The sequence below is a fragment of the Rhinolophus sinicus genome, linkage group LG03 (assembly GCF_036562045.2).
Source record: "Rhinolophus sinicus isolate RSC01 linkage group LG03, ASM3656204v1, whole genome shotgun sequence".
Lineage (NCBI taxonomy): Eukaryota > Metazoa > Chordata > Mammalia > Chiroptera > Rhinolophidae > Rhinolophus > Rhinolophus sinicus.
This window is the reverse complement of record NC_133753.1, coordinates 107,921,703-107,936,342: the sequence shown is the minus strand read 5'-3', so window position 1 is coordinate 107,936,342 and position 14,640 is coordinate 107,921,703. Positions and strand designations below refer to the sequence as shown.

The window sequence follows — 14,640 nt, the reverse complement described above, 5'->3', positions numbered from 1 at the left end:
TGCAAACTTAATTTTTGGACCATGTGTGTGTGCGTGTGTGTGAGTAAAGATTAAAGCAAGACAACAGCCAGTCCCATAGCATAGGACTCTATCCAGATGATGTTGCTGGTGGGAGACCAGCAGGAAGTTAACCAGGAGCATATCTAGAGGAATGGAGTAAGGGAAATGCACCCTCACCAGTCTGGGTGGGCTCTGCAGTGGGCCTAGAGGTTGCTGTCAGCCCGCTGGTTCTACAGCTTCTCAGGAGTTAATCTGATCCTCTGGAGGTTTTACAGGGCTCTCTCTAGCTCCTCCTCCACCTGCCTGTTTGGCCATAGAGGCCTGGCTGGGCTCCACGATGCTTGCAACACACTTCTCCCTTTTGCAGTTTGAGCAGGCAGACTCGCCAGGGTCTGGCACAACTTCCGTGAGCTCCAAGGGCCTGGACTTGGGGGAAGCTCTGGAGTGGGACTCCTTGGCTGTATGGACACCACAAATCCATTTTCTCAGCCCAGCTAGCAGGATTGGGACCACTTTGGCAGATCCAGGGAAAGGTTTGGGACTGCCTCCAGGAACACAGGTAAGTGAAAGGGGCCTCACAAGGGGACTACACAGGCAATAGCACCTCTGAGATGTGTGTGACCCCACCCTGGTCTCCTTATCTTAGATCTGTAGGAGGGCTTGTTCTCCAGGGCTAGGGGCATATTTCAGGGGTATGCTTCGAGTTAACTTCTACTTGGTCTACAGAGCTCAACACAGACATCACCTTCTCCAGGAAGCCTTCCTCAACCCTAAAGTACCCTTTCTCTGCGTCTTCAAACCATCCTGCTCTTCTATGTAGCATTTCCTATACTACACTTTAAAAGCCTAATGACTCCTTGGTTCCTCACACATATTAGACTATGGACTCCCTTGTGGCTGGGTATTCTCCTCCAGGTGTCCCCTTACCATGTCAATAACCCTATTGGTGTCTTGGGTGCTTGCGATTGACCTGGGAAAGGAGGGCTGGTCATTTCTCTTATTTTACCAGTCAAGTGCCTGTTCACACGTCCATGCATATGTATACACACACACACACACACACACACACACACACACACACACACACACGACTTCAAGGAAAGTTTAGTCTGTTCAATCCAGGTCCCTGTGATAGAATCTAAACTACACAGGGCTGGGGTGGCAATGGGCCATGGTGTGAGTATTGTGGCCTTAAACTAATTAGCTCAAGCCCTTGCTTAATACCTGTCATGGGCCTCCCTGCCCAGACCTTTAGGTGTTGGCCCCCATGTGGATGTCTTCTTGGTTTACCAGATCTCCCATTTGGACCTGTTTTTCATCCATGTTGTGCTCCATTTTGCTTTTCTCCTTTCCTGGGCTGGGGCTATTTCCTTGTCTGGGGTGTCCCCTCATCAGTCTTAGAGCCCCCCATTCATTTTACTGCTGCTCAGAGTGGGGGGAAGATTTGGAAGTCAGAGGAGAGAATGGAGGGGACCCTGCTTTCTGGGTGGAAGCTTGCTTTTTCTTTCTGTTCTATGATTATCCCAAATTACTTTAAACAACAAATCACTTATGCTGCAAGTGTTAATCTCCTGCCCACAGACTTCAGTGATCTACGTATAAGATTCATGTCTTTCTGCTAGCATACATTTTGGACTTTATTATGCTGGAAGAGTGTCTGTCTCTTTCCCAACCTTGACTGTGACATTACAAAACCCTTTTCTGTTGGCTTGGCCTTGGAGAACTCTGTTTTCAATTCCCATTTCCTCTGGCTACAGCAATTAGGGGTGGAGGCGAGTGGAAAGATGCTGATCTTGGTACAAATAAACACAGGAAAGGTCTTAAAACTCAAATTGGGGCACCAGGCCACTGGCAGATGCAGGAGGTCACTGCTATAACCTCCCATAGAGGCCAGTAAGACCAAGCCCCTGGGGCTCAAAATCACACAGCCTAGCATGTGTTTGGAAGAAGAGAGTTGGCTAGGAGCTTACAATATGATGTGATAAGTCTAAGTGAGAAGTACATGATGCTTTGAGAGTGCAGAGAATGGGAGTCTAACTTTGGGCATGACAGAAGTCTTCCTGGATGAGGCAGTGTCTGGGTAAAGTCACGAAGCACAAGTAAAGGTTATGCAGGAGCATGTCCGTCTGCACCATGACCCCCCAGTTCTCTCCTCTCTTGAGTTCTGGAGAGACTAGAGAGAGGCATTTGAGATATCCTGCTGTGTTTTGTCCAGGATATTTGGGTCTGGTAGCCTGGAATCTGAAGCATTAACCGGACTAAGAGTACCTCTGGATATTCCTCTGGGACCCTGGGCAGATGTTCTTGGAAAGCCTTAGCAGCCGACTTATGTGGTACCATTCCTGATTTCTGTCCAGATCATTCCAGAAATTAGTTGAGTCCCATTTTGGGACATAGAACACTGGAGGTTTCTGCCTTCAGGAACTTTGCTATGTGATGACATCTATCCCAAGGACTAAAATTTAGGAATCCAAGTGGAGCTGATAAGCCATCCTAGCAGTGCGTTTTTCTCCTGTGGCCAGAGAAGGGAGCTGGGGATATTCCTCTAACTTTACTTGAGTGGTGTACTTCCCCTAGCTGGAGTTGTTCAGGCTACACTATTACCTGGGGCGGCTGGAGAGTCTAGAGTGGGCTTTGCTCTTCTAGGTTTAATGAACAACCTCAGATAGGCTTAGAATCACTAGGCTGCAGGGCTTCATGGGACCTTGGCTACAAGGAACAGAGGGCAAGAGGAACAAGCCAGCAATATGTGGGATTAGTATGAAGGGATGGGCTAGCTGTGGGATGTACTTGGGGTAGATGTGCCTAATATTGCTATTTGGCCATCACTGAAATATGAATTCAAGGAATTCTTCCTCCTCACCCCCCCTTCCTCCTCCTCTTCTTCCTCTTTTATTATTATTACTACTGTTGAAGGGGCAGTGGTGGGCTAAGAAATGACAATATACAAAATAGGAATGGTGGGTTTTTGTTTTGTTTTGTTTTGTTTTTTGTTGTTGTTGCAAAGAAATACTGGTCCTATTTTGCCTTGGCTTTTAGGTGTGTCCGAGTCCAACTGCGTACAAGACCTGATGAAGAGATACTTGTCTATTCATGACTACACAAGGACCCAACAGAGCTTTACATTACTGGTTTTCTGTACTTTGGGTCACATCATATTTCCACTGTCCCTCTCTTTCTCTCAGGTGGAAAGGGGACCATGTGAGCATTACCCCTTCTGCACAAGCTCCCCTGGGGTGGTGGGAGCTGGAGGCAGTTTGCTGGAACCAACAGCTACAGTGGGATTCAGTAAGAGATGAGATCTATCCTGTTCCCAACCAATGCAGATGCAGCCATCTCAGATCCTTCCATGTCTTTGCTTTAGGCTTGCAGGGATCATCCTCTCTAACCTTACAGTGATTTTCCTCACTCTCCTCTGAGCGATCCTTTAATTCTTGGAGTTCTCCAAATCCCTGGAAGAAATGGTAGTTGGCAGCAGGATGGTCTTTATCTCCTAAAATGTGCTAGTAGTTTTCTTGATCCTGAGTAGGGGGTCTGGTCTCTGTCTCCAAGGACACCCTGCCCAAGCAATGTTGGGCCCCTGTGGCCCCACCTCTGCCCCCAACTGGGTCTTCAGGTTGGGGTACAAATAGACTGGATCATCCACAAAAGGCTCAGAACCCAGCATCTTAGTGCTGGTGCTGGTTGTGATTTTATAAAGACTCAGGTGGTGGGGAGGGAAGCTTTGTCAGGGTCTCATTGACAATGAATGGAAATAAACTTGAATGGCGGCGACCCTGAATGGCGGCAGTTGGGGAGACTATCTCTGTGCTTTCTAATTTTCAATTATGGGCATGTATTCGTTGTATAGCAGTAGCTTGGGAATTAATGAGGACTCTGGCCAGGGTAAACATAAATCCAGTCCAGAACGGACTGCGACAAGCCAGTAAGTAGCTTGGGAACCCAAAGTCTGCCCAGCCTCTACCTCTGAGTCTGGATTTAAAGAGGGCTCCCAAGGCTCAGAGGTCCCCACACTCTGGGAACAGGTTTTTCTAATGACACTTTTATCCTTCACCTGTCTAGCCTGGAGCAAACCATATGGAGGTCTTTTAGTCTGGGGAGGGGAGTGAGTGATTTGAGCATCCTGGCTGCTGCCGTCCCTTTCCTCACTCAAGCTTGCCTGCATGGTTTCCATCTCTTGATCAGAAAGGACCGTGGTAGTAAGGCTGGCTGGTGGTCGTTCATATCCCTGACAAGGCGGCCCTTTGCCCAGAACCTCACGGTTTGACTGCAGCAATCCCTCCACAGTGAGTGTTCTGTGTGTGGAACCGGGACACTGAGGCTGTGGACATTGCTCGTTTCGCTTCTTCTGATCTCAGCTTGTGTCTGTACACACAGGCTTGTCTGACTGATTTGTTTTCTTAGAAGCCGATGGTTTTATTGTTGAGTTTGGCATCTCCTCTGGCTATGAGATAAGGAGAGGAAGTTGGGCTTTTGAGCTACAGTAGATGGCCTTGCCAAGTGACAGCAGCACAATTTAGGGAAATGACACTGCCACTCACAATATACATTATCCAGAGCACTGTGTCTGGGCTGTTCTACTCCGAGAGGCTTGGATGGCATGGCCAGCTGTGCTGGTGGCCAAGGTCAGGTAGATGGAGCAAGGCTATCCGTCAAGCTGTTTGTGAGCTGCTCATCACCTGCAGGAAATTCACCTGGGGATGCCTTCCTGCCTCTCTGCCTTTGGGACTGCAGCATGAGGCAGTGAGCAACTCTGGAAACTCAATGTATGCCCAAGCTGTACCTCTGTGTCTGGACTGAAACTGAGAAGGGGGCTCTCGTGGCCCAGAGGTCCCCACGCTCTGGGAGAAGATGTCACTACCGACACTTTTATCCTTCACCTGTCTAGTTCATATTTCGAATGTGTCATACCCTCTCATGAGGTATTCTGTGGCACAGGGTGCCACCCCTCAGCCTAGGGAGTGGGATAGAGAGAAAGAAGGAGGAAGGAGACGGGAACTGGAGAGTAAGGAATTTGGGATGGTTGGAGAGAACACAACACAGTGCTGTTTCTGCCATTTGCAAACCCTTTGGACCCTTGATCTTCAGGGCAATAGAGCAAAACCCAGATTCACAGGTGATTCAGGAAAGCAGAGCTCCATACCCTGCTGAAAGGGGTGAGGGTGGTGGGAAAACACCCGTACCAAATCCACCCACCAGGTAAACGTGGCCATGGAGGATGACCCATGATATGTCAGAGAACAGGGCCTAAGAACTGACAGGAAGTTAGATCTGGGACTCAGGGGAGACTTCAACCAAGACCTTACGTTTACAGTCGATCCCATGTGTTCACAAAAATCTCATGGGGTGAGAAATGCAGGGTTTTCATCTCCACTTTATCACCCACAGAATGAGGTGGACATCCTTCTGTCTTTGTGGGAGAAAGCTATAAACTGGCATTTGACTTTGGCGCTTTCATAAGCTGCTGGCTCCAAATCTTGTGTGCTCAAATTCCATGCACGTCAAAGCCATGCTGTGTTGGACTGCTTTTTCTTTAAATGGGACCCTATGCATTTCTTTTGATTTAGCAACTCATGGGCAAAGCTAGAAGAGCAGTTATGTCCTTGCATCTGGGTTGGTCTACTTCTGTAGGTAGGGATGCAGTGAAACAACTCTAGAAAATTTGACTAATATGAGGAAAATGAGAAAAGTTATTACTTGTGTATTATTCTAAACAATTTATTTATTGAACAGACTTTCCCTTGATAATAGGCCATAGTGACTACAGATTGTTGACATTTTATTAGAACTTCACAGGTGTGAGTTTTATAAATTTTGCATTTTACCCTGGGGAGCTAAGCTCATTTAGCTTATTAATGTGGAAATATATCCTCCAATTCATTTAAACCAGAGTTTGTTGGGGGACGACCCTGTACCAGGCACTAAGAATAGGAAGGTAAAAGACACCTGGCCCTACCTTTGTAGAGTGGAAGACAGTCATATGGGAGGAAAAATGGATGTACAGTGTGGTGATTGCTAAAGGAGAGGTCCTTGGTAAAAGGTTTCCCAGAGAATGTAACACCTTAGTACGGCCTTGATGCCGAAGTAAGAGTTCACTAGGGCAGCAAGAAAGGACATTCCAGGCTGGAGGAACGGATGTGCCAAGGCCCAGAGCTGTGTAAGGCTGGCCTCTTATGGGAGTTGTAAGTAGTTTCATGTGGCTGTAGCTGTAGTTTCATGTTAATAAGAAGGGGACCTGGAAGAGATGAGTGGTAGCAAAAGGTAGATTGGGACCAGCAGCTTACAAAGAGCCTGGTAGGTAGATTAAGGAGTTTGATTTTATCCCAAACATCATGAGTGGCAAATGTTTTGTATTTTAGAAAGATTGAACCAATTGTGCTCCAATTGTAAACCCTTGTTCAAGTTTCCTTCGTGGCTTGCTTGGGTTGCACAACAGATTCCTTAGCAATCCCATATAGATGAAGGATCTTTGATGAAGGCACTTCTTTCCTCATGTCACAGTCCAGCTTAGCCCGGTAACAGCTTCCTTTCTCCCTTATCATGAAGCCAGCGGGCTTTACGAGCACCCCTTGCTTACCTCTCCATCTGATCATGAGCCAGTCTGGCCACTTGATCAGCGCTGGCTGTCTTCCATTCCTTGTCTTTGCCTGGTGACTTAGAGTCTGTTCTATCTGTCAGGAGCAAAATCTGCCCCATTCCACCATCCATACTTACTTATCTTCCAGGTCCTGGATTCACTGCTGCCTTGGGAGCCTCCCTGACCCCCAGTGGGTCATCCTACAAGGAGAACCAGCGGTTGTGCCATGTGCTTCTTGCTTGTCACCCTTGTCTCCTTTGCAGTTGTTTGACGTTTGTCTTTCTGCAAGCTCCTGAGCTCCCCCAGGGCTGGCTTCATCTTGCCAGGCTGCCACCATTTCTCTGGTGCCTGGCAAAACACTGGGCACTATTTGTGATGGATGGAGGTAGGGGATTCATTTAGAAATTTCTTTAGGAGACCAGATGAGAGATCAAAGGGCTTGAGTGAAGCCAGAGGCAGTGGATTGGAGAGGAGGGGCTAAGTAGGGCCGTATCTCTAGGGTAGCATACACTGGATCCCACTTGATATGGCATCCTGGGAGAGTGGGAAGCGGTGAAGATGATGATGTGAGGGACTGCAAAAACATTTTGTGCTCTCTCCCCACATTGCTATCCTTGCCCATAGAGGAAGGAGCAGTTTTGCTGCCTGTGATTTTTGCCTTTCTGCCAGCCCCTCTCTACAATAGCCTCCCCAAAGGAAGAGGACTTGCTAATTAATCACAAGTCTGAGCCTGGACCTGGATTAGCAGGCACAGTCTGGTCCCTGTGCCCAGGAAGCTCATGGCCATGCACAGTTACTTTGTTGTTCTTCCTTTTTGCAGGTGGCCCACCTGGACAGGCGCTGCTCAGAGTAGGTCTTGCTGCTCCTCTCTATCTGCCTCTGGGTGGGTGTCACGCCAAGGCTTGTCCTCAGGTTTTATAGCATCAGACACTCAGTGTGGAGCAGAAGACACCAGTGTCCTCCCTTGAACCTCCCAGCCTAGGACACCTTGTCCATGCTCTGCCCAAGGGGCCTTCTTTCTCAGTGGGCTGTTCTCAGAACACGGACTCCCAAGGGGATGAAATGAGTGCTGAATTAAGGCTCCCCAATTTCCCAATAGCCTACACTGTCCAGATTCCAAAATATCAGCGAAATGTACTAACTACCTAATGCACCTAACACAGCCAAGTAATAAGCAGAATGATAATGTGAACGTTAGCCAGAGCCGTTCCCTGCTGGGCTGGTGTTCAGTTCAGTTCTCATTTGAGGTTGACTTCTTGAATTGCACCTTAACATTCCTTTGGTTTGAATTCAATGGATAAAAAATTAGACTGGGAGTATTTTTTCTTTTTGATATGTGCAAATTTGGTATAATAATTAGAAATATGTAACATGAGGATGTGCCAATGGGCTCCAACCTGCAGAGTGATATTAAAAACTTTACTCTCTCTTATATTTTCTTTTAATCTGTAAATGTTAACATTTATATACTAACATATGTAATATGTGCCAGAATGTTCGGATTATGACTTGATCATGACTATCAAAACACTCCAATTTGGAATCTCCAAGGAAATTTCTTTCCAGTCAGGAAAACAAAACCATACTAGATGTTTCAAACAGATGGCATTTAATACAGAGAATTAGTTACACAGGAATTGCAAAGCTGAAATAACCCAAGAATTATTAATAATTGTAAGAACAGCTACTATTCCCTAGGGCTGGGGAAATAGAAGGGAAGAGGTGGTTTCACCTGGCCTAGGAGGGGCCGTGGGGGTTGGAGCTGTAAAATACAAGTGTATGGGGAGGTCATTGGGCTGGCTGCAGGTCATGTGCCTTTAAATATGGGTGTGTGGAAAGTGGGCATGTATGTACATGGACAGGGTGTGTGTATAGTGGCAGTCATGTATTTGTGCATGGTCAGGCACACGTGTTTACATGGACAGATGTGTGTGTAGTGGCAGGTGTGTATGTGTGTACCTGGGCATGTGTGTACCTGGATATACGTGTGTGTATGTGGGCAGATATGTGTGTACACGGGCAGGCTTGTGTGTGCATGGGGAGACATGTGTATGGGGGCAGACATGTGTACATGTGGGCAGGAATGTGTTTATGTGGGCAGACATGTGTGTGTACATGGGCAGACATGTGTATGCATGAACAAGCATGTGTGTATATGGGCAGGACTGTGCGTGCATGGGAAGACAGGTATGTACATAGCCAGGCATGTGCATTCACAGACAGACGTGTGTGTGCAGCTGACACGGTGGCTGCCACCCAGCAGTTCTCTAGGAGAGGAGCACACAGCAGAAACCACACTTGCCTGGGCACTGTCCACCTAACTCCATATCTGGAGAGAGTATTTGCACCTGAGGAGCCCAGCCTCATTCCCTGGTCTGGGTGACAGCATGCGGGCCATTGGTGCCCTGTGCTTCTGATTCAAGCCATGCAGACTGCGATCCCCAACCTTCCTGCTGCACTTTTCCACCTTCACAGCTTTGTCTCCTTGCTGAAGTGAGAGGTCTGCAGGACGCTGTTCCAGCAGCAGCCACGGCAGCAGCAAGAGCAGCACCGGCACCCTCCAAATTGGGACTCTAGCCCTTTAAATCTGCTCAGTTACCAAAAAAGAAGAGGCATCAGACCCTGTTAATTAAAGCTCGCCCTGGTCCATCATTCTGAGGAGCTGCAGTGCTCCGCTCCTTCCTGATGGCTTAGAGATTCTCCTTAACTCCCACCCATGGATCTTGGAGAATTTCCCCTGAGATCAGCAGGAGGTATGATCCTTGTCGATGGCACTCTGGGGCTTGTGTGGCTCTAAATCAATAATACAACTGACTGCATGGACGCTGCCTGGCCCTCCTTCCTTCCCCTCTTCCCCTCTGCCTCCTCTCCAATTCCCCAGCTTGTGTTTAGTTGAGACAAATCAAGTTTTCATGGGTTTTGGAGGAAGGGGAGGGGTCAGGGGGTCTGGAGGTAGCTCCCAGTGTGTTTGTTTTGGTCCTGGCTTCACCCAGCTGCCCACGGGCTTGGAGGAGCCAGGAAACATTTCATTCAGGCTTGGGACCATGCAAAACTAGCTCCTCCTGGCTGAGTCCCTTCCCTCAGCTTAGCATGCAAAGGGCATAACCCTGACTTGACTTATTCCTTAAATCAATGAGCTCCCACTTGGTTAGTCTGAAGATGGCTGTGCGGCTGTCCCCTTCTGTTGTTGGAAAACTCAGTGCATATAACTTTCTCTCTGTGTGTTGTCCCGGCAGGAACACCTGTCTTCCAGTCTCTCCCCCCACCCCCTACTTTGAAAGCTGCTTGATTAAAACGCTTGCTGTAGGATTTCAGGAATTCATAACCCTTTCCTTGTGCCTGTTGAGGAAACTCACTTCTAGCAGAGTCTGAGGTTCTGTTGCAAAGAGTTGTTTTTATTCAGGAATCTGCTCTAGCCTGGCAGACAGAGGGAGGAGATTTATCTTCCTTTACACTGCATTTTGTAAATTGTACTTGAGCCCAGAGAACATCTATCTGCAAATCCTTCATTGGTTTGTTTTTGCCCTCACAGCTTCCTTCTGGGTGAAATGCTCTTCTCGAGTCATACCCAAAGGAAAGGTTTCCTTTCAGTCAGTGTGACATGACTTCACAGATGTCCCTGAAGGTCAGGTCCTGGCAGAGGGAGCCATTTTTATTGTCCTGAGCAATCCCCAGGAGCCTGGAGCAAGTGTCCATGTGCCTTGAGAGGGGGCTTCCGAGGTCTTGTAACCCCCTGCCCACCCTGCCCCAGTAAAGCAGCTTAGGAGGGAAACACTTGTATTGATTTTCCTAGGGACTTTAAAACACTTGGGATGATTAACACCATTTCTGAAGTCTTGAGAGGGATCTGAGCCAAAACACAGCTTGCAGGAGTGGGGTTTCCCCCAAAGTTATTGCCTGCAGAGTCCTAAACTGTTTGTACAAACAGTAGTTATGGTGTGTGCAGTAAATCCTTTCCAGTCCCCCAACAAAGGATGGGAACTTTCTCTGGGTGTATGTCTTGGAAGTCAGCATATCTGCCTCCCAGACACTGTGGGTGCAATGATTCATATTCTCAGAATTACAAAACTCAGCCACGACAGAAACGCTTTGGTTAGGAGAGACTATTCAAAGCCTACAAATGAAGAACTTGATAGAATTCCTAATCACTGTGCCCATTGGTAGATTTGTGTGATAATATGAAGATTCTGAGGGAGGCAGCCAGGGAGAGAGATGTGTCCCTCAAACAAAAAGCCACTGGGGAGGCAGGATGAGGAAAGCCCCAGCAGAATGAGGAGAGGATGCCTACGGGGCAGCGTGCTGGGTTTGGTGCTCTCTTCCAGGTTTGCTTTCAGCTGGTCTGTGAATGGTATCTCAGGGTCGGGCTCTCCCCTGGAGTTGGGGACGTAAGTAGGACTGTAGTTGTGGTAAGCAGGGTGTCTACCTGAGCGCCTCGAGAGAGGGTTCAACCCAGGGCTCCTTTCATAGCTATTCTCCCTGTGCCCCCTTGGGGACTAAACATCACACCTTTGCCTCTCCAGTACTATTGCTCAAGTGTCATCACACTTCTTCCTCCAGAAGAAACTGGGCATCACAAAATCCCTCCTGGGGCAGAGAGAGGCCTGGGCTGGATGTCACTAACTGTGTCCTTGGACTGGTGGGACCTATGAACAATAAGGAAATAAGTAGACTGTTCCTTTGTGTCAATTTTTCTTTTCAACTTAATGATGTGTGTATGTGTTTTGTTTTTAATTTACTGGATGGCTGCTGGTTTTTCAGGAGCTGTAAATAGATCCCAAAGGAGTTTGTTTAGACCTGGCAACTTTGTACAGTTTTGTGGTCCATGGGTATTTTTTTCATGGCCATAGCGGGGGATCCCATTACCAGCGTTGTGGAGGGGAAAGGGCATGGCCTTCAGGAAATGACAGACCTGTACTGGAATCTCAGCTCCACGACTTCCCGTGCGTGGTTATCTAATTTCCCGAGCCTCAGTTTCTTTATCTATAATATGTAAAGTTGTCAGGATTAAATGGAATAATTTGGCTAAAGTCTGTGCACACAGCAGGTACAAAATAAATTTTCTTCTGGAACCATTTAAATGGCTCCAATGGCTTCTTCACTGACCACTGGACTCTGCCTTCTCTGAGGGCAAGGACAACCCCTTCTGTGTCATTACACCCCTCCCAGTGGCTAGTACAGGCCCTGGCATGGTGCTGAAATTCCATAAAGCTTTACTGAATGTAGGCATGAAGGTCTGTGGACATTTAACCTTCAAGAGAGGAGATTTTTAATGATTAGTGAAACCACTTCTCACTCAGTTTTCTTAGGAAATACAGCTGAGCCAGAGAGATCAAAGAGTCCCATGACTGTAATATATTTGGACTAAAATATGTCCTTTTGTGACTGTAGTAAAAACGTCCCCTACACTGGGGCCTGCACCCCCGTGCCTGTGACTCCGGGACTGTCCCTGAAGCCATGCTGAGTGCCAAGGGGACTTCTGCCTTCCCTCACCATGTTCTACTTTCCCTTTTTCATGCTTTGAAGAAGAGAAGAGGCTCTGAAAAAGGAAATCAGCTCTTGGTGGGAAGAGGCACTTACCCTGTCACACGGGTGTGTAGAAAAAAATCAATCAGTATATTAATCAATTAATCAATAAGTTGGTCTGTATATAGACAGTACCTATTGGGGAGAGACATTGATTTAATAAATATATATGAAAAGTGGATATAATAATAACAACTAATATCATTACTACCATCTAATATTCACTGAAAGTCTCGTTGGCTAAGGGCTGGGGGTACCGACCCAAGAGTGACAGAACCTCTGCTCCCAAGTAGGGGACAGAGGAGTACACAGTGTGCCCTGCAGACTGGTGCAGGCGATGACAGGCAGGAGTGCAGTCTAAGAGGTAGCTTTGGACGAGCATTATTGGAAGAGGAGGTAGCACAGCAGAGCCAGAGGTGGAAAAGCCACTTTTGGGCGTTGTGTGTAACTCCCCCCAGCTGTGTTCGGGAGGACAGTGTGGAGGGAGAGGAGACCGAGAGAAGGGCAGGGGACAGATTCCACAGGGCTTTGGGTGCCTGAAAATGAGACTTTATTATTAGGGAGAAAAGAGTCACTGAGAAATTTTAAGCAAGAGAATCACTTGGGAAGACCGAATCCAACAAATATGTCTTGAGCATTGAGTGTATGCAAGCTATGTCCTAGGCTCTGAGGATGCATGGTGAACAAACCAGACAGAACTCTTGTGGGCTTCCATCCAACAGGGAAGACAAAAATAAGCAACAGAAAGGTAGCCTGTAAATTGCAAATGGCATGTTAGGGAGAGCAATAAAGCAGAAGGGAAGCTAGGGTGCAGGGAGTGTGATGGGCTTGGGTGCGCAACCTAAGGGGATGAGGGAGAAGGCAGGGCTGGAATAACAACTCTTGGAGGGTTGTCAGAACCTTGGATTTGCTTTGAGTGAGATGGAAGTTAGCTCTGGGTTCTGAGCAGAGGAGAGGTGTTTTAAAGTGGTTCTAACTGTTGTGTTGAGGAAAGATTGTGGTGGCAAGGGTGAAGCAGGAAGGTCAGCTAGGAGGTAAATAAAAAATCCCAGGGAGGGGATGGTAGCTGGACAAGGGGGAAGTGAGGAAGTGAGAAAAGTGCTAGGATTCTGGCTTCTTTTTTCTATTCTATTCTTTTCTTTTTTTCCCTTCTTTCCTTCTCTCTCTCTCTCTCCCTCTCTAATGGAATTTGCTGATGGGTTAGATAGTTGTGTGAGAGAAGGAGATGAGTGAAGGATGACTCACTCTTCTTTGGCCTCCAGTGGAAATGACTGTCTGTAGAGCAGGTTAAGGAGAACATCAGGAGTTTGGTGTTTGTCATGTTCACTTTGAGACACCTGTTGAGCATTCCAGCAGAGACACTGAGCAGGCAGTCCTGAGCTCACAGCAGAGATCTGGGCGGGGTCCAGAGCCTCGGGAGTGTCAGGATCCAGATGGTGTTGAAAGCTGTGTCAGATGAGATCAGGAGATGGATGATGGATGGACAGGACTAAGGACTGAATTCTGAGGCATTACAACTATTTACAGGTTAAAAACAGGAGGAGAAACCTACCAGGGAGACTGAAGAAGAATGTCTCTCCTGTTTAAGATAATTTACCCCCTTCCTATACTCTATCTCCTCTCCTCTCCTCTCTTCTCCTCTCCTCTCAGCGAGGTTCATAGATCACTCACCCCATTTTCAGCTTATCCTTTTCTCCTGGTTTCTTCCCACCTCCTTAGAGATCTGCTCAGGTCTCTGTCATCTTAAAAATAATGCTTTCTTGACTCCTAAGTGCTCCATTTGCGTTTATCCTATTTTTCTCTTTTCCTTTACAAATAAACTTTTCTTTCTTTCAGCGTTAATCAAACAATTACTATTAATATATGCCAGGCATGAAGGATGTAGAGTCAAAAAATAGACTTCACCCTACTTGAAAGAATATCTATTTACTTCTACCTTTTCTACCTTCATAAATCATATAATATATAATATATAATATATAATGGCACATAAAATATATAATCAAAAACTGAGGTTAAAAATTTTGTACCAAGGAAAATACAATTTAGGATAGAAGAGCAAGATCCAAAAAACAAAACAAAAAAAACACACAAAAAACAAGATAGAATGCGTAAAGGTGAAATGGTTGTATAAGAATATAATTGAGCCATCAATCTGATCAGAACTTCCTGGTCAGAAAAAGGAAAATGGAAATTCCTTTAAAAAATTTCCTGAAGCATAATATATATCTAAAAAGTTCTTATATCATAATTACATGGCCCCATACTTTTTTACAAATGGAACACCCTATCTCACCATCACCCAAACCAAGAAATAAGACATTGCTCAACATTATTCATACCCAAAGCCCTTCCTTTGTCATCATTTCCACTCAGTACTTGCCACAGGGACTGAAATGATCAATTTGACTGTTTCAAGCTTTTTGGGAATTACTTTTTGAGTTTCATGGTCCATGAGATGATACGCAAGGAAAACAAGTTTTCTGGCATTTAATTCTAAAAGAATATTTTCTTCTGGAGTTTCATTTAAGAGACACTGA

General features: G+C 46.6%; 1 protein-coding gene across 8 annotated transcripts in view; it reads left to right on the top strand.

Annotated features, from left to right (window-relative positions):
• The first annotated feature begins 391 nt into the window (after positions 1 to 391).
• CALN1 (calneuron 1) overlaps positions 392 to 14,640 on the top strand; it is a 631,046-nt gene continuing 616,797 nt past the window's right edge. For 2 of the 8 annotated variants that reach the window (XM_074328468.1, XM_074328467.1), the window contains exon 1: positions 392 to 559. The gene's annotated coding sequence lies outside the window, so the exon portion shown is untranslated. Of the gene's footprint in view, positions 560 to 8,978; positions 9,331 to 14,640 lie in introns of those variants that run through there. The other 6 variants (XM_074328465.1, XM_074328461.1, XM_074328464.1 and 3 more) reach the window with 5 other exon arrangements.